This window comes from Pseudophryne corroboree, chromosome 8 (genome assembly GCF_028390025.1).
Source record: "Pseudophryne corroboree isolate aPseCor3 chromosome 8, aPseCor3.hap2, whole genome shotgun sequence".
NCBI lineage: Eukaryota > Metazoa > Chordata > Amphibia > Anura > Myobatrachidae > Pseudophryne > Pseudophryne corroboree.
The window spans coordinates 376030368-376054216 of NC_086451.1; the positions used below are offsets into that span (position 1 = coordinate 376030368).

Here is a 23849-nt window from a genome sequence, read left to right on the forward strand (position 1 = left end):
CCGCAGAGGCCTGGACCACAGCAGCGGACTGGACGAAGTCAGCGACTTGGGCGAACGCAGAGGAGGCCTGGAGGACCGCAGAAGAGACCTGGAGGACCGCAGAGGAGGCCTGGAGGACCGCAGAGGAGGCCTGGAGGACCGCAGAGGAGGCCTGGAGGACCGCAGAGGAGGCCTGGAGGACCGCAGAGGAGGCCTGGAGGCCCCGCACCACCACCACAAAAAAATAAATTATAAAAATGTTAAAGTTGATATTGTTACTGTATTTGTGCTGTTACCTTTTGATTAAAGTACCGTACAGTATGTGTGATGTTGGCTTTATTACAATACAGTACAGTATGTGTGATGTTACATGTTCCAAATGACTTTGTCCGTAAATAAAGTGTTTCTTAAAATAAACATGACGTGGTTTCCAATGTTTGTATTCCCAACTTCCTGTACTGTATAAATTAGTACTACTGTATGATGGGAATTCAATTAAGAGTGGTATACTGTATGTAAAACAACTTGGTTAGGCATCTTGCATTTCATATTTTAATAAAAACCACAGGAAACTTCTATTTTTAAAAGTTTATTGAAGAAAAAAAAGGTGTTTTTTTTTTTAAATAAAGTTTGAAAGTTAATTAAAACAAAAAAGTAGTTTGTTCTTCGTTACATTCTTTTCTTGTGTATATAGATATCTGTGGGGAAAAAAAAAAAAAAGTATTAAAGTAAAGACACTCATGTTCATTTGTTTTCCAAGAAAATTTGTGGAACCACACAGCCCAGCAATAAGTCATGCTGGGCTGTGTGGTTCCACAAAAGGCATGCGGTACAAAGTGAAATAGTGGTGTCAGTGGTCAGCACTTTGACACGCTAACAATTGTGGAACCACACAGCAATGGCTGACACACATAAAATGGCTGACACACACAAAATGCCTGACACACACAAAATGCCTGACACACACAAAATGCCTGACACACACATGCTGGAGTGAAAACACATGTTTGCCAAACAGTCGACAGCACATGTCGGCAAGATGGCCGACCAAACTTGCTCCAAATCACCCCAAACTGGCCAGAAAGCACCCCAGCACACTCAGGAGGTACTGTACACCACAGCTAAATTAGGAGAGAATTTCATTACAAACAGCCAGATCTTGCAGATTATCTGCCAGATAATTGTATGGTGTACAGTATGCCTATCTTATACAGTAGAAAAAGATACTATACAATGGAGTACAAGAACAAAAATTTTTATTAAATAAAATTAAATAAAACTTAATAAAATATTAAAATAGTGGTCCACTAGGAGGTGGACCACCTCCCGCTGGAGCTGGATGGCACGCTGCAACTGTTCTGTGGGAAAAAAAGGACAGTATTACAAAACAAATACTGAATACTTTACAGTGTAGTAATGGCAATACAGTACTGTACTTTACTCTATATTAGACAATATTGTTATTTACAATGTACAGTACTGTATTGTCAGTACAGTAAATCAAACACTACTGTATGCTGTCGAGGTAATTTAAACATTGCTTTAGTTTACCTCTTGTATAAGTGGGCTGCTGCCTGCCCGCTTCTGGGCCAGCCCACCTATCTTGCCCCTGTCTGGGGCCCCCATAAATAATTGGCACTATATTGGAGAAAAAAAAACATTTAGTCACATTCAAATAGTAAACAATTATTACTGTATACTGTAGGTACAGTATTATACTGTATTGCTGGTATTCAAAATATAAAGTACTGTACAAGAGTTTAGCTTCAATAGGTCATAAACAAATTGTCAAAGGAATTAAACACCACAGTACAAATACTGTAGACATTTACTGTATGTATTAGCAGTCATGACATTTCATGACCGCTTCAGAAAAAAGAGGGTTACAGTACTGTAGGTGGTGTTGTAGGGAGTACTATCCATAATAGTGGACTGTACTCAGAGCCAGCCATAAATAATATGATTCCCTAGTCAAGTTTTTGGATGCTGCCCCCTTGCACAGATGCTATTTCCGCCTCTGAGCCTGTACCCCTTTCCCAGCACCATCACCCCTCAACCATAGCAGTCGTCATTTTGGTGCTCCTCCAACTTACTGTACTGTATGTTTAAAATAGCAACAGTGTGCACATTCGGTGTGCATCCCAAAACGGTGCATGTTCTTGCTGGGAAGGGGCAAGGCCACACAGTAATTCCCCAATCTGAAATGACGCCACACAGTACTGCAACTTTATTCACAACATATCATGCAATAGTGTCTCTTTTTCTCGTTACATCATATGATAGTACCACATTACTCCTCAAAGTATTCCCACTTATTCACATTGCATCACATCATATTGCTCTTTGTTCACATTAGACCACACAGTAGTGCCCTTGCTACAGTATATGTTACACAACAAAGTACTGTATACACATAATGCTGCACATTAGTAATGCATTTTGTATGCACAGAATATACTGTAGGCATGCTGCATATCATATTAATCAGCAGAAGCTGCTTGTGCCCCTGGGCATTTGGCAAGTATGCCTATGCCTAGGGCAGGCTCAGACTGGAGATCAGTACGTAATCCCGCTGGACGGGATCCCGGCAGTCAAAATACAGACGCCGGAATCCCGACCACACAATCCCGACAGGGGCGGCGAGCGGAAAGCAGCCCCTTGCATGCTTGCTTCGCTCGCCACGCGGTGGGCACGGTGCCTCGCTACGCTCTACACACTATTATATCAGTAGTCAGGAAACGCAGCATGCATTTGTGGAGTGAAGAGGGTGAAAAAGGAGAGAAAGTACAGTTTGTACTGTAAGGTTATGTCAGAGGGTGTGAAGATGATCAGCTCAGTGTTATACATGTTACAGTAAGTTAGAATACAGTACAGTGCATTATGTATTTCTATTTTATTACCAGGTGTCTCCTCCACTGGTTGGCGACGGACTGTAAAAAGATAATACAGTACAGTTAGTCATATCAGTTTGACTTAAAATAATGTTGGAGAAAAAAAAATACTGTAATTACAGTACCAACTATTGCTACTGTACAGTATATTTACCAAAAATGTATTCTGGCTCGTCGTCTGTGGGTAAAAGAGAAGAATATTATAAGATACAGTATACAGTAAAAAGTATAGTAATAGTACACTAGTGTCCAGGCCCAGTGTCAGGTGGGTAAAAAAAGGTATGCTTGTGACAGGCATGGTGATTCCAAGGGACCCCACCGAGACCATCAGAAAATTTGTGAGTGACCCGTATGCCGGTGATTATGACTAGAATAAGGTACAGTAGCAACTCTTTTTTCTTTTGAATTATGTATACTGTACAGTACTGTACTGTATGTGCATATTGTACAGTACACTTAAAATATTTAGCAGTTACTGTAGTGGTAATTTTTGGGATGACAGTATTAGCATACTGTAAGCATCCAACTGAGGCCCCCAAACAGATGCCGCCACTAGGTACAGTACGTGCCTCTCGTGCCTAATGGGAAATTCATCACTGACAGTATCTAGAGAGATGAATGGAGAGACAGTGACAAGGGGTGAGAGAGAGAGAGAGAGAGAGAGAAATTGAGTAAGATGGGTGTTTTTTTTAGAACAGGATGTTGTCCATACAGTAGCAACCAATCAAATATTACCTACTGTACTGTATTATCGTCTGTAAGTGTAACTAGATACTGTAAATGTTAATGTGGGATGTGATCGGTTGCTACTGTATGGGCAATATCACCAGTTCAAACAAAAACAATTTTCATCCGATTTCTACGCATTTGCCAGAAAAATCTGATGAAAAGTGCTACTCTGATGGCATCAGATCAATGTCAGTAATAATTCTTACCACTAAATGCAGCAGCATCATCATCATCCTCCTCCTCCTCCGTGGCCTGTTCCAGTGTAGGGCCTGTGAAAAAAAACATTAATGTGAAAAAAAAAAAGGTTAATTCCAGGAAATACACATACCCTCCAACATGGTACAAAATGCTCTGGTTCTGGACTTCCCTCTTAATTTATTATTGCCATCACCTGTGAAGAAACAGCTTTCTTATCATATAACTAGTTCAACACAGGTGATGGAAATCATAAATTAAGAGGGAAGTCTAGAAACAGAGCAGTGCGGCGGGTCATGTTGGAGGGTCTGCATACAGAAACATAGAAGAGGGGACATGATTAACCTTTACAAATATACTGTATACAGTAAGGGGACAATACACAGGAACGGTTTTTGATAAGATGGACACAGAGGACACGTGCACAGTAACTCTTGTTGAAGTAGAGGCGATTTCGCACAGAGGCGAAAAGGGGTCTTCACAGTGAGGGAAATACTGTACAGTACATGTTTGGAATTCCCTGCCTGAAAAGTAATAAAAGTGGACTTGGTCAATACTTTTAAGAATGGGCTTGAGAAAATCCTACTGTACTTACTATAATCTGGCTCCTCTTCCCCCGAATCAATGGGAATGAGCTCCTCCTCTGTATCAATTACGAGGCGGTCTGTGTGTAAAAGATGACAAGTATTGTAAAATACAAAAATTACAGTAATACTGTAGGAAACTAGTGTGTCTGTAACAAAAAGTAATTATTACCACTTCCGGAGCTCTCGGATGCAGCAGCAGGTGGTGGTGGTGGTGGTGTTGGTACTGTGGGAAAAAAAATAACAGTACTGTAAGTGAAGCTGTCAATTTGAAACATGTACTGTACAGTATCCAGGACACATGTACAGTAGTGTAACGATGACAGTCACACCAGAATTCTCGTTACACAATACCTGGCAGCGCAGCAGGTGGTGGTGGTGGTGGTGGTGGTGGTGGTACTGTGGGAAAAAAAATAACAGTACTGTAAGTGAAGCTGTCAATTTGAAACATGTACTGCACAGTATCCAGGACACATGTACAGTAGTGTAACAACGATGACAGTAGCACCAGAATTCTCGTTACACAATACCTGGCAGCGCAGCAGGTGGTGGTGGTGGTGGTACTGTGGGAAAAAAAATAACAGTACTGTAAGTGAAGCTGTCAATTTGAAACATGTACTGCACAGTATCCAGGACACATGTACAGTAGTGTAACAACGATGACAGTAGCACCAGAATTCTCGTTACACAATACCTGGCAGCGCAGCAGGTGGTGGTGGTGGTGGTGGTACTGTGGGAAAAAAAATAACAGTACTGTAAGTGAAGCTGTCAATTTGAAACATGTACTGTACAGTATCCAGGACACATGTACAGTAGTGTAACGATGACAGTCACACCAGAATTCTCGTTACACAATACCTGGCAGCGCAGCAGGTGGTGGTGGTGGTGGTGGTGGTGGTGGTGGTACTGTGGGAAAAAAAATAACAGTACTGTAAGTGAAGCTGTCAATTTGAAACATGTACTGCACAGTATCCAGGACACATGTACAGTAGTGTAACAACGATGACAGTAGCACCAGAATTCTCGTTACACAATACCTGGCAGCGCAGCAGGTGGTGGTGGTGGTGGTACTGTGGGAAAAAAAATAACAGTACTGTAAGTGAAGCTGTCAATTTGAAACATGTACTGCACAGTATCCAGGACACATGTACAGTAGTGTAACAACGATGACAGTAGCACCAGAATTCTCGTTACACAATACCTGGCAGCGCAGCAGGTGGTGGTGGTGGTGGTACTGTGGGAAAAAAAATAACAGTACTGTAAGTGAAGCTGTCAATTTGAAACATGTACTGCACAGTATCCAGGACACATGTACAGTAGTGTAACAACGATGACAGTAGCACCAGAATTCTCGTTACACAATACCTGGCAGCGCAGCAGGTGGTGGTGGTGGTGGTACTGTGGGGAAAAAAATAACAGTACTGTAAGTGAAGCTGTCAATTTGAAACATGTACTGCACAGTATCCAGGACCAAAAAGGGGTCCGGCCAATAAACAATCTGCATCAGAGAAGCAAGATACAGTATGCTTAAAGTATACAGTACTATATACTAGATCGCCAACAAACGTAAATTAACAAACAACTATCACTGGAATTTACCATCCTCATCCCGTAGCGAAGCACGGGTATTCAGCTATCTACAATGTTATTTATACTTTGTGTTTAATATTTACATTTAGTTTTGTAAACAGACATTCTTAACATTAACGGATTGCAGCGAGTTATCTGTGATGGTCAGGACAGGGGGTTGGGACTATAGAAATCACTATGTACTGTACACTACTGTATTTGACAATACTTACCAGCTTGGCGGCGCCTGTCCCGCCTCCTGTGACGTCGTGCTACCAGCCCTGTAAAAATATATATACAGTATAATGGCAGCATACTGTACAGCCAATGAAATTCAACATTGACAGCATCTTTATGACATCACAATAAATGGAATTGTTCATTCTAGTACCCTGCACCTAATCACTCAGGAGGGCATAGTGTACTGTACTGTCTTCAAAACTTAAGGGGCACATTTCTAAATGTGACATACAGTACACTTACAGTATCGCTACAGTACAGTAGGTCCAGGGTATTAGACAGAACACTACCTTTATAGACATTGTAACACACATAAGCATTGCCCTTATAAACATTATGACACACATCAGCATGCAGCCCTCCCACCCTTAACCATCTCAGTACTGTTCATTACTGTACATTACAAATTGATTTCATGACAGATGATGCAGTACTCACCTGAATTCATCTTATTCACGTCATGTCACAGTAGTGCAGTTTATTCACGTCACATTACTGTCCTTGATTCCCGTTGTGTCACACAGTAGAGCACCGTATTCACGTCACAGTACTGTCCTTGATTCACGTTGTGTCACACAGTAGAGCACCTTATTCACGTCACAGTACTGTCCTTGATTCACGTTGTGTCACACAGTAGAGCACCGTATTCACGTCACAGTACTGTCCTTGATTCACGTTGTGTCACACAGTAGAGCACCTTATTCACGTTACTGTACGTCACAGTAGTGCAGTAGTATATCCACATTACGTCACAAAGTAGAGATCTGCCAGTCATGAACCTTATGCAAGAGTAATGCACGTCAGAACACATTAGGCCACTGTAACATCCCTTAGAATAATTTCTGCCAAAGTAACATCCCTTAGAACACTGTACTATCTGAAACACAAATTTCGGCACACTGCAATTAAACCACACAATGCACTGCACGACTGCGTGATATGACAAACTGCACATTTCCCTGCAAAATATGATACAATGTACACTACACAAAAAACTGCAATTACCACATGTGTATACAGTACACTGCACGACAGTGCTGGCCCTAGCCAGGTACAGATACAGCCGCAGTCACGCAAAATATAGGCATGCCGCATATCATTTTAATCAGCAGAAGCTGCTGGTGCCCCTAAGCATAGCAAATGCCCTAGGCATTTGCCTACTGTAGTTTGCCTATGCCTAAGGCCGGCTCTGCTGCACGATGTGATTCACTATGTATTACACTCACTGCACAATACCATATACTGAATGTACACTGCATGACACGCTGCAATTACGCAGCACGATACACTGTGATACATTGCATATACTGTACACTGCATGATACTGTACACTGCACAATCGTAGACCACCTGGATTGTAAAGAACTACTGTATATACACAAGTTTAAAAAAATAACAATTGTTTTTGTAAAACGCATGTCGATCTTTTTCCATGTCAACTTAACGACCATGTCAACCTACAGTAACTGGTGTCAACCAATTTCAAAAGCCGCACCATCTAGGTCGACGCAAAAAAACAAATTGACCTTTTGACCCGGGTTAATGTTTGGTCCTTGTTTAACCATTTGTTTACCACAAATACTGTACAGTGCTGTATAGACCGGATACCTGCTGCTACAGCAGCCCCTGCTATAATGTACTGTACCTGTAACTACAGTAACTTAAAGTACAGTTATCTACAGTAATGTACTGTACTTACAATCCCTTATGGCCTGCAGGCGTCGTGGGGTCCGCCTCACGAGGTCACTCCACCTCCTCTGGAGAGACCTCACCGTTCTCCTCCTGTTATACTTCCGGAGGATGTCCCTGCTGGCCCTCCGGTATGCCCTCACTTTCTCCTCGTTGCTGGCGAGAGTTCTGTCCCGCCAGCGAACGAGGAGACGCAGCTCACCAAGAGCATAGGGACGGTCCCGTGCAGCAGCCATAACCGTCCTTATGCTCAATGAGCGTCTCAGACGTCGTGCGCCTCAGACGTCGTGCGTCTCAGACGTCGTGCGGTCCAGGCATTCAACGTACAGTACTGTAGTTACTGTACTTTGTGACAGTTTCCCTTAGTTTTAAATATGCCCTTTCTTTGACCACAGTATTTTCCACTGTCTTGCCCTACGCCCTTCCCTCCTGGGAGCCTTCACAGGTCTTATGCAATACACAAATACCGAAGATGCACAGTCCGTCAGAATACACTCATTTCATTCCCGCTGTTTAGGTGCATTTAGCGTAAAGAATCGCTCCTGCAGATGTACTTTGATTTATGTGAAACCTGTGTGCATCCTTCCATTGACTGTCTTACAATGTAAATAAAATAATACAGTGCATTATTACAGAAAAAAAAAAAAAAAAGAAAGAAAGCACATCAGGTCTCGAACCCTGGACTCCCAGCGAGGGAGGTGGGAGCCTTCACCCCTAGCCCACGACGCCTCATGAGAGATTTCCAATTTCATGTGTGAAAGTACTGCAAACAGCGCCCGGCCCCCGCCCCATTGCTGTTGGTTTATGCCTTAGAGGACTCGGACGCTCGCATTTGTAAAGCACGGTGTTTTCCTCCGCCTCCTGCTAGCCTGTTGCCCTTCCCCCATGGGAGCCTGCACAGATCATGCAGTAGACAGGGAGGGAATGCAGGTCATGTGCAATACACAAACGCCCACTGTAGTACTATTTTGCTCACTTACAGTACCGTACTGTAGGTTGCATTTAGCGTAAAGAATCGCTCCTGCAGATGTACTTTGATTTACAGTATGTGAAACCTGTGTGCATCCTTCCATTGGATGTACTGTATTGGAGAGAATTTTTTTTTTTTTAAAGTGAATGTCACGGGAACACATTAAAAATAAGGTTGGCACTTCCTTCCCATTGGTGTTGGTTTACAGTATGCCGTAGTGTACTCGGACGCTCATGTAATTGCATTTCAAAGGCACAGTATTTTCCATCGTCTCCCCCCTACCCCCATCGCCCTTCCCCCCTGGGGGCCTGCACAGGGAGGAAATTCAGGTCCTGTGCAATACACAAACGCTGAAGATCTACAGTACTGTTTTGCTCAGTTGGTAGCGTCAGAATACACTCATTTCATTCCCGCTGTTTAGGTGCATTTAGCGTAAAGAATCGCTCCTGCAGATGTACTTTGATTTACAGTATGTGAAACCTGTGTGCATCCTTCCATTGGATGTACTGTATTGGAGAGAATTTTTTTTTTTTTAAAGTGAATGTCACGGGAACACATTAAAAATAAGGTTGGCACTTCCTTCCCATTGGTGTTGGTTTACAGTATGCCGTAGTGTACTCGGACGCTCATGTAATTGCATTTCAAAGGCACAGTATTTTCCATCGTCTCCCCCCTACCCCCATCGCCCTTCCCCCCTGGGGGCCTGCACAGGGAGGAAATTCAGGTCCTGTGCAATACACAAACGCTGAAGATCTACAGTACTGTTTTGCTCAGTTGGTAGCGTCAGAATACACTCATTTCATTCCCGCTGTTTAGGTGCATTTAGCGTAAAGAATCGCTCCTGCAGATGTACTTTGATTTATGTGAAACCTGTGTGCATCCTTCCATTGACTGTCTTACAATGTAAATAAAATAATACAGTGCATTATTACAGAAAAAAAAAAAAAAAAGAAAGAAAGCACATCAGGTCTCGAACCCTGGACTCCCAGCGAGGGAGGTGGGAGCCTTCACCCCTAGCCCACGACGCCTCATGAGAGATTTCCAATTTCATGTGTGAAAGTACTGCAAACAGCGCCCGGCCCCTGCCCCATTGCTGTTGGTTTATGCCTTAGAGGACTCGGACGCTCGCATTTGTAAAGCACGGTGTTTTCCTCCGCCTCCTGCTAGCCTGTTGCCCTTCCCCCATGGGAGCCTGCACAGATCATGCAGTAGACAGGGAGGGAATGCAGGTCATGTGCAATACACAAACGCCCACTGTAGTACTATTTTGCTCACTTACAGTACCGTACTGTAGGTTGCATTTAGCGTAAAGAATCGCTCCTGCAGATGTACTTTGATTTACAGTATGTGAAACCTGTGTGCATCCTTCCATTGGATGTACTGTATTGGAGAGAATTTTTTTTTTTTTAAAGTGAATGTCACGGGAACACATTAAAAATAAGGTTGGCACTTCCTTCCCATTGGTGTTGGTTTACAGTATGCCGTAGTGTACTCGGACGCTCATGTAATTGCATTTCAAAGGCACAGTATTTTCCATCGTCTCCCCCCTACCCCCATCGCCCTTCCCCCCTGGGGGCCTGCACAGGGAGGAAATTCAGGTCCTGTGCAATACACAAACGCTGAAGATCTACAGTACTGTTTTGCTCAGTTGGTAGCGTCAGAATACACTCATTTCATTCCCGCTGTTTAGGTGCATTTAGCGTAAAGAATCGCTCCTGCAGATGTACTTTGATTTACAGTATGTGAAACCTGTGTGCATCCTTCCATTGGATGTACTGTATTGGAGAGAATTTTTTTTTTTTTAAAGTGAATGTCACGGGAACACATTAAAAATAAGGTTGGCACTTCCTTCCCATTGGTGTTGGTTTACAGTATGCCGTAGTGTACTCGGACGCTCATGTAATTGCATTTCAAAGGCACAGTATTTTCCATCGTCTCCCCCCTACCCCCATCGCCCTTCCCCCCTGGGGGCCTGCACAGGGAGGAAATTCAGGTCCTGTGCAATACACAAACGCTGAAGATCTACAGTACTGTTTTGCTCAGTTGGTAGCGTCAGAATACACTCATTTCATTCCCGCTGTTTAGGTGCATTTAGCGTAAAGAATCGCTCCTGCAGATGTACTTTGATTTATGTGAAACCTGTGTGCATCCTTCCATTGACTGTCTTACAATGTAAATAAAATAATACAGTGCATTATTACAGAAAAAAAAAAAAAAAAGAAAGAAAGCACATCAGGTCTCGAACCCTGGACTCCCAGCGAGGGAGGTGGGAGCCTTCACCCCTAGCCCACGACGCCTCATGAGAGATTTCCAATTTCATGTGTGAAAGTACTGCAAACAGCGCCCGGCCCCCGCCCCATTGCTGTTGGTTTATGCCTTAGAGGACTCGGACGCTCGCATTTGTAAAGCACGGTGTTTTCCTCCGCCTCCTGCTAGCCTGTTGCCCTTCCCCCATGGGAGCCTGCACAGATCATGCAGTAGACAGGGAGGGAATGCAGGTCATGTGCAATACACAAACGCCCACTGTAGTACTATTTTGCTCACTTACAGTACCGTACTGTAGGTTGCATTTAGCGTAAAGAATCGCTCCTGCAGATGTACTTTGATTTACAGTATGTGAAACCTGTGTGCATCCTTCCATTGGATGTACTGTATTGGAGAGAATTTTTTTTTTTTAAAGTGAATGTCACGGGAACACATTAAAAATAAGGTTGGCACTTCCTTCCCATTGGTGTTGGTTTACAGTATGCCGTAGTGTACTCGGACGCTCATGTAATTGCATTTCAAAGGCACAGTATTTTCCATCGTCTCCCCCCTACCCCCATCGCCCTTCCCCCCTGGGGGCCTGCACAGGGAGGAAATTCAGGTCCTGTGCAATACACAAACGCTGAAGATCTACAGTACTGTTTTGCTCAGTTGGTAGCGTCAGAATACACTCATTTCATTCCCGCTGTTTAGGTGCATTTAGCGTAAAGAATCGCTCCTGCAGATGTACTTTGATTTACAGTATGTGAAACCTGTGTGCATCCTTCCATTGGATGTACTGTATTGGAGAGAATTTTTTTTTTTTTAAAGTGAATGTCACGGGAACACATTAAAAATAAGGTTGGCACTTCCTTCCCATTGGTGTTGGTTTACAGTATGCCGTAGTGTACTCGGACGCTCATGTAATTGCATTTCAAAGGCACAGTATTTTCCATCGTCTCCCCCCTACCCCCATCGCCCTTCCCCCCTGGGGGCCTGCACAGGGAGGAAATTCAGGTCCTGTGCAATACACAAACGCTGAAGATCTACAGTACTGTTTTGCTCAGTTGGTAGCGTCAGAATACACTCATTTCATTCCCGCTGTTTAGGTGCATTTAGCGTAAAGAATCGCTCCTGCAGATGTACTTTGATTTATGTGAAACCTGTGTGCATCCTTCCATTGACTGTCTTACAATGTAAATAAAATAATACAGTGCATTATTACAGAAAAAAAAAAAAAAAAGAAAGAAAGCACATCAGGTCTCGAACCCTGGACTCCCAGCGAGGGAGGTGGGAGCCTTCACCCCTAGCCCACGACGCCTCATGAGAGATTTCCAATTTCATGTGTGAAAGTACTGCAAACAGCGCCCGGCCCCCGCCCCATTGCTGTTGGTTTATGCCTTAGAGGACTCGGACGCTCGCATTTGTAAAGCACGGTGTTTTCCTCCGCCTCCTGCTAGCCTGTTGCCCTTCCCCCATGGGAGCCTGCACAGATCATGCAGTAGACAGGGAGGGAATGCAGGTCATGTGCAATACACAAACGCCCACTGTAGTACTATTTTGCTCACTTACAGTACCGTACTGTAGGTTGCATTTAGCGTAAAGAATCGCTCCTGCAGATGTACTTTGATTTACAGTATGTGAAACCTGTGTGCATCCTTCCATTGGATGTACTGTATTGGAGAGAATTTTTTTTTTTTTAAAGTGAATGTCACGGGAACACATTAAAAATAAGGTTGGCACTTCCTTCCCATTGGTGTTGGTTTACAGTATGCCGTAGTGTACTCGGACGCTCATGTAATTGCATTTCAAAGGCACAGTATTTTCCATCATCTCCCCCCTACCCCCATCGCCCTTCCCCCCTGGGGGCCTGCACAGGGAGGAAATTCAGGTCCTGTGCAATACACAAACGCTGAAGATCTACAGTACTGTTTTGCTCAGTTGGTAGCGTCAGAATACACTCATTTCATTCCCGCTGTTTAGGTGCATTTAGCGTAAAGAATCGCTCCTGCAGATGTACTTTGATTTACAGTATGTGAAACCTGTGTGCATCCTTCCATTGGATGTACTGTATTGGAGAGAATTTTTTTTTTTTTAAAGTGAATGTCACGGGAACACATTAAAAATAAGGTTGGCACTTCCTTCCCATTGGTGTTGGTTTACAGTATGCCGTAGTGTACTCGGACGCTCATGTAATTGCATTTCAAAGGCACAGTATTTTCCATCGTCTCCCCCCTACCCCCATCGCCCTTCCCCCCTGGGGGCCTGCACAGGGAGGAAATTCAGGTCCTGTGCAATACACAAACGCTGAAGATCTACAGTACTGTTTTGCTCAGTTGGTAGCGTCAGAATACACTCATTTCATTCCCGCTGTTTAGGTGCATTTAGCGTAAAGAATCGCTCCTGCAGATGTACTTTGATTTATGTGAAACCTGTGTGCATCCTTCCATTGACTGTCTTACAATGTAAATAAAATAATACAGTGCATTATTACAGAAAAAAAAAAAAAAAAGAAAGAAAGCACATCAGGTCTCGAACCCTGGACTCCCAGCGAGGGAGGTGGGAGCCTTCACCCCTAGCCCACGACGCCTCATGAGAGATTTCCAATTTCATGTGTGAAAGTACTGCAAACAGCGCCCGGCCCCCGCCCCATTGCTGTTGGTTTATGCCTTAGAGGACTCGGACGCTCGCATTTGCTAGTCCTCCATTCCCATTATGCATTAGCGAACTCAGACGCTCATATATTTTAAAAGCACGGTGTTTATACATTGTACTGTACATTCTTCCTTTTACACAATTACTGTAGTTGCGTCTCCATACACATACTGTACAGTACTCCATACTTTTTCCACCGCCTCCCGTTACGCCTACAGTATTGCCAGAGCTGTAGATCAATCCGCCGCTATACTGTACGATCGAAAGTACTGGATTAGTGGAGCATTAGCGACACAGTGGTGGAGATGTGTAATGCATGATGAGTATCTAGATCGTCTCAACGCGCCTGCCTGTGATGAAACTCAGCTATCGCCTTAGCGTGGCTAAACGCCCGTCTCGGCGGAGAAACAGTCAAGGTAAAGGTGGCTACATCTGTAATAATTGAAATTATTGTTGGATTAAAGGTTGTCATCTGAGTGTAAGATTATCCAAAACAGTTGTCTCAAAGAAAAAAACAAATGTTTTTTACTTGAATCTTTATGTTACTATACTTTCTTAGGCATTAACACATTGTCAAACAGTGACCACGTGGCCTAATGGATAAGGCGTCTGACTTCGGATCAGAAGATTGAGGGTTCGAGTCCCTTCGTGGTCATTGGATTCAATGTTATTTGTTTTGTTTCTTTGAGACAACTGTTTTGGATAATCTTACACTCAGATGACAAACTTTGATCCAACAATAATTTTAGTTATTGATTCTGAAAGAAAATAATAATGTTTAGTATTCCACAATACCCAAACCTAGAATTTTGAGAAACCTTAAATCAACTTAAAGATACATTGACTGCTGTGCAATCTACAAAGTTTGCTAAATAGTTTAAAGAACAAAGGTTTTGAGATATTTTACTTTGAGCTGTGTTTGTTCTGATTTCATTATTATATTCCTTACAAAATATTTCATCTTAATGAAAAAAATACAGTATAAACAAATAACATTGAATCCAATGACCACGAAGGGACTCGAATCCTCAATCTTCTGATCTGAAGTCAGACGCCTTATCCATTAGGCCAGGTGGTCACTGTTTGTCAATATATTAATGCCTAAGAAAGTATAGTAACATAAAGATTCAAGTAAAAAACATATTTGTTTTTTTCTTTGAGACAACTGTTTTGGATAATCTTACACTCAGATGACAAACTTTAATCCAACAATAATTTCAATTATTAATTCTGAATAATACTAATATTGTTTAGTATTCTACAATACCCCATTCAAGAAGTTTGAGAAACCTTAAACAAACTGAGAAATATATTTAATGGTTGATGTGCAATCTACAAATTTACTGAATAGTTTAAAGACCAAAGGGTTAGAGATTCTTCACTTTGAATCATGTTTGATCTGATTTCATTATTAAAATCCAAACATAAGATGTTATTTTTATGTAAAAATATATACACCTAGATGACAAACTTTGATCCAACAATAATTTTAGTTATTGATTCTGAAAGAAAATAATAATGTTTAGTATTCCACAATACCCAAGTCTAGAATTTTGAGAAACCTTAAATCAACATAAAGATACATTGACTGCTGTGCAATCTACAAAGTTTGCTAAATAGTTTAAAGAACAAAGGTTTTGAGATATTTTACTTTGAGCTGTGTTTGTTCTGATTTCATTATTATATTCCTTACAAAATATTTCATCTTAATGAAAAAAAGACAGTATAAACAAATAACATTGAATGCAATGACCACGAAGGGACTCGAACCCTCAATCTTCTGATCCGAAGTCAGACGCCTTATCCATTAGGCCACGTGGTCAATGTCTGTCCAAAGATTAACGCCTAAAAAAGTATAGTAATATAAAGATTCAAGTAAAAAACATATTTGTTTTGTTTCTTTGAGACAACTGTATTGGATAATCTTACACTCAGATGACAAACTTTAATCCAACAATAATTTCAATTATTAATTCTGAATAAAACTAATATTGTTTAGTATTCTACAATACCCCATTCAAGAAGTTTGAGAAACCTTAAACAAACTGAGAAATACATTTAATGGTTGATGTGCCTTCTACAAAGTTTACTGAATAGTTTAAAGACCAAAAGGTTAGAGATTCTTCACTTTGAATCATGTTTGATCTGATTTCATTATTATAATCCAAACATAAGATGTTATCTTTATCTAAAAATATATACACTTAGATGTCAAACTTTGATCCAACAATAATTTTAGTTATTGATTCTGAAAGAAAATAATAATGTTTAGTATTCCACAATACCCAAGCCTAGAATTTTGAGAAACCTTAAATCAACTTAAAGATACATTGACTGCTGTGCAATCTACAAAGTTTGCTAAATAGTTTAAAGAACAAAGGTTTTGAGATATTCTACTTTGAGCTGTGTTTGTTCTTCTTGAATGGGGTATTGTAGAATACTAAACAATATAAGTTTTATTTAGAATTAATAATTGAAATTATTGTTGGATTAAAGGTTGTCATCTGAGTGTAAGATTATCCAAAACAGTTGTCTCAAAGAAAAAAACAAATGTTTTTTACTTGAATCTTTATGTTACTATACTTTCTTAGGCATTAATACATTGTCAAACAGTGACCACGTGGCCTAATGGATAAGGCGTCTGACTTCGGATCAGAAGATTGAGGGTTCGAGTCCCTTCGTGGTCATTGGATTCAATGTTATTTGTTTTGTTTCTTTGAGACAACTGTTTTGGATAATCTTACACTCAAATGACAAACTTTGATCCAACAATAATTTTAGTTATTGATTCTGAAAGAAAATAATAATGTTTAGTATTCCACAATACCCAAACCTAGAATTTTGAGAAACCTTAAATCAACTTAAAGATACATTGACTGCTGTGCAATCTACAAAGTTTGCTAAATAGTTTAAAGAACAAAGGTTTTGAGATATTTTACTTTGAGCTGTGTTTGTTCTGATTTCATTATTATATTCCTTACAAAATATTTCATCTTAATGAAAAAAATACAGTATAAACAAATAACATTGAATCAAATGACCACGAAGGGACTCGAATCCTCAATCTTCTGATCTGAAGTCAGACGCCTTATCCATTAGGCCAGGTGGTCACTGTTTGTCAATATATTAATGCCTAAGAAAGTATAGTAACATAAAGATTCAAGTAAAAAACATATTTGTTTTTTTTCTTTGAGACAACTGTTTTGGATAATCTTACACTCAGATGACAAACTTTAATCCAACAATAATTTCAATTATTAATTCTGAATAATACTAATATTGTTTAGTATTCTACAATACCCCATTCAAGAAGTTTGAGAAACCTTAAACAAACTGAGAAATATATTTAATGGTTGATGTGCAATCTACAAAGTTTACTGAATAGTTTAAAGACCAAAGGGTTAGAGATTCTTCACTTTGAATCATGTTTGATCTGATTTCATTATTAAAATCCAAACATAAGATGTTATCTTTATGTAAAAATATATACACCTAGATGACAAACTTTGATCCAACAATAATTTTAGTTATTGATTCTGAAAGAAAATAATAATGTTTAGTATTCCACAATACCCAAGCCTAGAATTTTGAGAAACCTTAAATCAACATAAAGATACATTGACTGCTGTGCAATCTACAAAGTTTGCTAAATAGTTTAAAGAACAAAGGTTTTGAGATATTTTACTTTGAGCTGTGTTTGTTCTGATTTCATTATTATATTCCTTACAAAATATTTCATCTTAATGAAAAAAAGACAGTATAAACAAATAACATTGAATGCAATGACCACCGAAGGGACTCGAACCCTCAATCTTCTGATCCGAAGTCAGACGCCTTATCCATTAGGCCACGTGGTCAATGTCGGTCCAAAGATTAACGCCTAAAAAAGTATAGTAATATAAAGATTCAAGTAAAAAACATATTTGTTTTGTTTCTTTGAGACAACTGTATTGGATAATCTTACACTCAGATGACAAACTTTAATCCAACAATAATTTAAATTATTAATTCTGAATAAAACTAATATTGTTTAGTATTCTACAATACCCCATTCAAGAAGTTTGAGAAACCTTAAACAAACTGAGAAATACATTTAATGGTTGATGTGCCTTCTACAAAGTTTACTGAATAGTTTAAAGACCAAAAGGTTAGAGATTCTTCACTTTGAATCATGTTTGATCTGATTTCATTATTATAATCCAAACATAAGATGTTATCTTTATCTAAAAATATATACACTTAGATGTCAAACTTTGATCCAACAATAATTTTAGTTATTGATTCTGAAAGAAAATAATAATGTTTAGTATTCCACAATACCCAAGCCTAGAATTTTGAGAAACCTTAAATCAACTTAAAGATACATTGACTGCTGTGCAATCTACAAAGTTTGCTAAATAGTTTAAAGAACAAAGGTTTTGAGATATTCTACTTTGAGCTGTGTTTGTTCTTCTTGAATGGGGTATTGTAGAATACTAAACAATATAAGTTTTATTTAGAATTAATAATTGAAATTATTGTTGGATTAAAGGTTGTCATCTGAGTGTACGATTATCCAAAACAGTTGTCTCAAAGAAAAAAACAAATGTTTTTTACTTGAATCTTTATGTTACTATACTTTCTTAGGCATTAATACATTGTCAAACAGTGACCACGTGGCCTAATGGATAAGGCGTCTGACTTCGGATCAGAAGATTGAGGGTTCGAGTCCCTTCGTGGTCATTGGATTCAATGTTATTTGTTTTGTTTCTTTGAGACAACTGTTTTGGATAATCTTACACTCAGATGACAAACTTTGATCCAACAATTATTTTAGTTATTGATTCTGAAAGAAAATAATAATGTTTAGTATTCCACAATACCCAAACCTAGAATTTTGAGAAACCTTAAATCAACTTAAAGATACATTGACTGCTGTGCAATCTACAAAGTTTGCTAAATAGTTTAAAGAACAAAGGTTTTGAGATATTTTACTTTGAGCTGTGTTTGTTCTGATTTCATTATTATATTCCTTACAAAATATTTCATCTTAATGAAAAAAATACAGTATAAACAAATAACATTGAATCCAATGACCACGAAGGGACTCGAATCCTCAATCTTCTGATCTGAAGTCAGACGCCTTATCCATTAGGCCAGGTGGTCACTGTTTGTCAATATATTAATGCCTAAGAAAGTATAGTAACATAAAGATTCAAGTAAAAAACATATTTGTTTTTTTCTTTGAGACAACTGTTTTGGATAATCTTACACTCAGATGACAAACTTTAATCCAACAATAATTTCAATTATTAATTCTGAATAATACTAATATTGTTTAGTATTCTACAATACCCCATTCAAGAAGTTTGAGAAACCTTAAACAAACTGAGAAATATATTTAATGGTTGATGTGCAATCTACAAAGTTTACTGAATAGTTTAAAGACCAAAGGGTTAGAGATTCTTCACTTTGAATCATGTTTGATCTGATTTCATTATTAAAATCCAAACATAAGATGTTATTTTTATGTAAAAATATATACACCTAGATGACAAACTTTGATCCAACAATAATTTTAGTTATTGATTCTGAAAGAAAATAATAATGTTTAGTATTCCACAATACCCAAGCCTAGAATTTTGAGAAACCTTAAATCAACATAAAGATACATTGACTGCTGTGCAATCTACAAAGTTTGCTAAATAGTTTAAAGAACAAAGGTTTTGAGATATTTTACTTTGAGCTGTGTTTGTTCTGATTTCATTATTATATTCCTTACAAAATATTTCATCTTAATGAAAAAAAGACAGTATAAACAAATAACATTGAATGCAATGACCACGAAGGGACTCGAACCCTCAATCTTCTGATCCGAAGTCAGACGCCTTATCCATTAGGCCACGTGGTCAATGTCTGTCCAAAGATTAACGCCTAAAAAAGTATAGTAATATAAAGATTCAAGTAAAAAACATATTTGTTTTGTTTCTTTGAGACAACTGTATTGGATAATCTTACACTCAGATGACAAACTTTAATCCAACAATAATTTCAATTATTAATTCTGAATAAAACTAATATTGTTTAGTATTCTACAATACCCCATTCAAGAAGTTTGCGAAACCTTAAACAAACTGAGAAATACATTTAATGGTTGATGTGCCTTCTACAAAGTTTACTGAATAGTTTAAAGACCAAAAGGTTAGAGATTCTTCACTTTGAATCATGTTTGATCTGATTTCATTATTATAATCCAAACATAAGATGTTATCTTTATCTAAAAATATATACACTTAGATGTCAAACTTTGATCCAACAATAATTTTAGTTATTGATTCTGAAAGAAAATAATAATGTTTAGTATTCCACAATACCCAAGCCTAGAATTTTGAGAAACCTTAAATCAACTTAAAGATACATTGACTGCTGTGCAATCTACAAAGTTTGCTAAATAGTTTAAAGAACAAAGGTTTTGAGATATTCTACTTTGAGCTGTGTTTGTTCTTCTTGAATGGGGTATTGTAGAATACTAAACAATATAAGTTTTATTTAGAATTAATAATTGAAATTATTGTTGGATTAAAGGTTGTCATCTGAGTGTAAGATTATCCAAAACAGTTGTCTCAAAGAAAAAAACAAATGTTTTTTACTTGAATCTTTATGTTACTATACTTTCTTAGGCATTAATACATTGTCAAACAGTGACCACGTGGCCTAATGGATAAGGCGTCTGACTTCGGATCAGAAGATTGAGGGTTCGAGTCCCTTCGTGGTCATTGGATTCAATGTTATTTGTTTTGTTTCTTTGAGACAACTGTTTTGGATAATCTTACACTCAGATGACAAACTTTGATCCAACAATAATTTTAGTTATTGATTCTGAAAGAAAATAATAATGTTTAGTATTCCACAATACCCAAACCTAGAATTTTGAGAAACCTTAAATCAACTTAAAGATACATTGACTGCTGTGCAATCTACAAAGTTTGCTAAATAGTTTAAAGAACAAAGGTTTTGAGATATTTTACTTTGAGCTGTGTTTGTTCTGATTTCATTATTATATTCCTTACAAAATATTTCATCTTAATGAAAAAAATACAGTATAAACAAATAACATTGAATCAAATGACCACGAAGGGACTCGAATCCTCAATCTTCTGATCCGAAGTCAAACGCCTTATCCATTAGGCCAGGTGGTCACTGTTTGTCAATATGTTAATGCCTAAGAAAGTATAGTAACATAAAGATTCAAGTAAAAAACATATTTGTTTTTTTCTTTGAGACAACTGTTTTGGATAATCTTACACTCAGATGACAAACTTTAATCCAACAATAATTTCAATTATTAATTCTGAATAATACTAATATTGTTTAGTATTCTACAATACCCCATTCAAGAAGTTTGAGAAACCTTAAACAAACTGAGAAATATATTTAATGGTTGATGTGCAATCTACAAAGTTTACTGAATAGTTTAAAGACCAAAGGGTTAGAGATTCTTCACTTTGAATCATGTTTGATCTGATTTCATTATTATAATCCAAACATAAGATGTTATCTTTATGTAAAAATATATACACCTAGATGACAAACTTTGATCCAACAATAATTTTAGTTATTGATTCTGAAAGAAAATAATAATGTTTAGTATTCCACAATACCCAAGCCTAGAATTTTGAGAAACCTTAAATCAACTTAAAGATACATTGACTGCTGTGCAATCTACAAAGTTTGCTAAATAGTTTAAAGAACAAAGGTTTTGAGATATTTTACTTTGAGCTGTGTTTGTTCTGATTTCATTATTATATTCCTTACAAAATATTTCATCTTAATGAAAAAAAGACAGTATAAACAAATAACATTGAATGCAATGACCACGAAGGGACTCGAACCCTCAATCTTCTGATCTGAAGTCAAACGCCTTATCCATTAGGCCACGTGGTCAATGTTTGTCAATATATTAATGCCTAAGAAAGTATAGTAACCTAAAGATTCAAGTAAAAAACATATGTTTTTTTCTTTGAGACAACTGTTTTGGATAATCTTACACTCAGATGACAAACTTTAATCCAACAATAATTTCAATTATTAATTCTTAATAAAACTAATATTGTTTAGTATTCTACAATACCCCATTCAAGAAGTTTGAGAAACCTTAAACAAACTGAGAAATATATTTAATGGTTGATGTGCAATCTACAAAGTTTACTGAATAGTTTAAAGACCAAAGGGTTAGAAATTCTTCACTTTGAATCATGTTTGATCTGATTTAATAATTATAATCCAAACATAAGATGTTATCTTTATGTAAAAATATATACACCTAGATGACAAACTTTGATCCAACAATAATTTTAGTTATTGATTCTGAAAGAAAATAATAATGTTTAGTATTCCACAATACCCAAGCCTAGAATTTTGAGAAACCTTAAATCAACTTAAAGATACATTGACTGCTGTGCAATCTACAAAGTTTGCTAAATAGTTTAAAGAACAAAGGTTTTGAGATATTTTACTTTGAGCTGTGTTTGTTCTGATTTCATTATTATATTCCTTACAAAATATTTCATCTTAATGAAAAAAATACAGTATAAACAAATAACATTGAATGCAATAACCACGAAGGGACTCGAACCCTCAATCTTCTGATCCGAAGTCAGACGCCTTATCCATTAGGCCACGTGGTCAATGTCTGTCCAACGATTAACGCCTAAGAAAGTATAGTAACAAAAAGATTCAAGTAAAAAACATATTTGTTTTGTTTCTTTGAGACAACTGTTTTGGATAATCTTACACTCAGATGACAAATTTTAATCCAACAATAATTTCAATTATTAATTCTGAATAAAACTAATATTGTTTAGAATTCTACAATACCCCATTCAAGATTTTTGAGAAACCTTAAACAAACTGAGAAATATATTTAATGGTTGATGTGCAATCTACAAAGTTTACTGAATAGTTTAAAGACCAAAGGGTTAGAGATTCTTCACTTTGAGTCATGTTTGATCTGATTTCATTATTATAATCCAAACATAAGATGTTATCTTTATGTAAAAATATATACACCTATATGACAAACTTTGATCCAACAATAATTTTAGTTATTGATTCTGAAAGAAAATAATAATGTTTAGTATTCCACAATACCCAAGCCTAGAATTTTGAGAAACCTTAAATCAACTTAAAGATACATTGACTGCTGTGCAATCTACAAAGTTTGCTAAATAGTTTAAAGAACAAAGGTTTTGAGATATTTTACTTTGAGCTGTGTTTGTTCTGATTTCATTATTATATTCCTTACAAAATATTTAATCTAAATGAAAAAAAATACAGTATAAACAAATAACATTGAATGCAATGACCACGAAGGGACTCAAACCCTCAATCTTCTGATCTGAAGTCAAACGCCTTATCCATTAGGCCACGTGGTCACTGTTTGTCAATATATTAATGCCTAAGAAAGTATAGTAACCTAAAGATTCAAGTAAAAAACATATGTTTTTTTCTTTGAGACAACTGTTTTGGATAATCTTACACTCAGATGACAAACTTTAATCCAACAATAATTTCAATTATTAATTCTTAATAAAACTAATATTGTTTAGTATTCTACAATACCCCATTCAAGAAGTTTGAGAAACCTTAAACAAACTGAGAAATATATTTAATGGTTGATGTGCAATCTACAAAGTTTACTGAATGGTTTAAAGACCAAAGGGTTAGAGATTCTTCACTTTGAATCATGTTTGATCTGATTTTATTATTAAAATCCAAACATAAGATGTTATCTTTATGTAAAAATATATACACCTAGATGACAAACTTTGATCCAACAATAATTTTAGTTATTGATTCTGAAAGAATATAATAATGTTTAGTATTCCACAATACCCAAGCCTAGAATTTTGAGAAATCTTAAATCAACTTAAAGATACATTGACTGCTGTGCAATCTACAAAGTTTGCTAAATAGTTTAAAGAACAAAGGTTTTCAGATATTTTACTTTGAGCTGTGTTTGTTCTGATTTCATTATTATATTCCTTACAAAATACAGATGTAGCCACCTTTATCTTGACTGTTTCTCCGCCGAGACGGGCGTTTAGCCACGCTAAGGCGATAGCT

At 37.8% G+C, this 23849-nt stretch overlaps 8 non-coding genes across 8 annotated transcripts; 4 read left to right on the plus strand and 4 right to left on the minus strand.

Moving 5' to 3' along the window:
- Positions 1–14327: 14327 nt before the first annotated feature.
- Positions 14328–14400, plus strand: TRNAR-UCG (transfer RNA arginine (anticodon UCG)). The gene has a single exon. It is a non-coding gene; the product is annotated as a tRNA-Arg (tRNA).
- Positions 14401–15494: 1094 nt separating this feature from the next.
- On the minus strand, positions 15495–15567 carry TRNAR-UCG (transfer RNA arginine (anticodon UCG)). The gene has a single exon. It is a non-coding gene; the product is annotated as a tRNA-Arg (tRNA).
- Positions 15568–16359: 792 nt separating this feature from the next.
- Positions 16360–16432, plus strand: TRNAR-UCG (transfer RNA arginine (anticodon UCG)). Its single transcript has one exon. It is a non-coding gene; the product is annotated as a tRNA-Arg (tRNA).
- Positions 16433–17528: 1096 nt separating this feature from the next.
- Positions 17529–17602, minus strand: TRNAR-UCG (transfer RNA arginine (anticodon UCG)). Its single transcript has one exon. It is a non-coding gene; the product is annotated as a tRNA-Arg (tRNA).
- Positions 17603–18394: 792 nt separating this feature from the next.
- On the plus strand, positions 18395–18467 carry TRNAR-UCG (transfer RNA arginine (anticodon UCG)). Its single transcript has one exon. It is a non-coding gene; the product is annotated as a tRNA-Arg (tRNA).
- A 1095-nt stretch (positions 18468–19562) lies between these two features.
- Positions 19563–19635, minus strand: TRNAR-UCG (transfer RNA arginine (anticodon UCG)). Its single transcript has one exon. It is a non-coding gene; the product is annotated as a tRNA-Arg (tRNA).
- Positions 19636–20427: 792 nt separating this feature from the next.
- TRNAR-UCG (transfer RNA arginine (anticodon UCG)) lies at positions 20428–20500 on the plus strand. The gene has a single exon. It is a non-coding gene; the product is annotated as a tRNA-Arg (tRNA).
- Positions 20501–22338: 1838 nt separating this feature from the next.
- TRNAR-UCG (transfer RNA arginine (anticodon UCG)) lies at positions 22339–22411 on the minus strand. Its single transcript has one exon. It is a non-coding gene; the product is annotated as a tRNA-Arg (tRNA).
- Positions 22412–23849: the final 1438 nt, after the last annotated feature.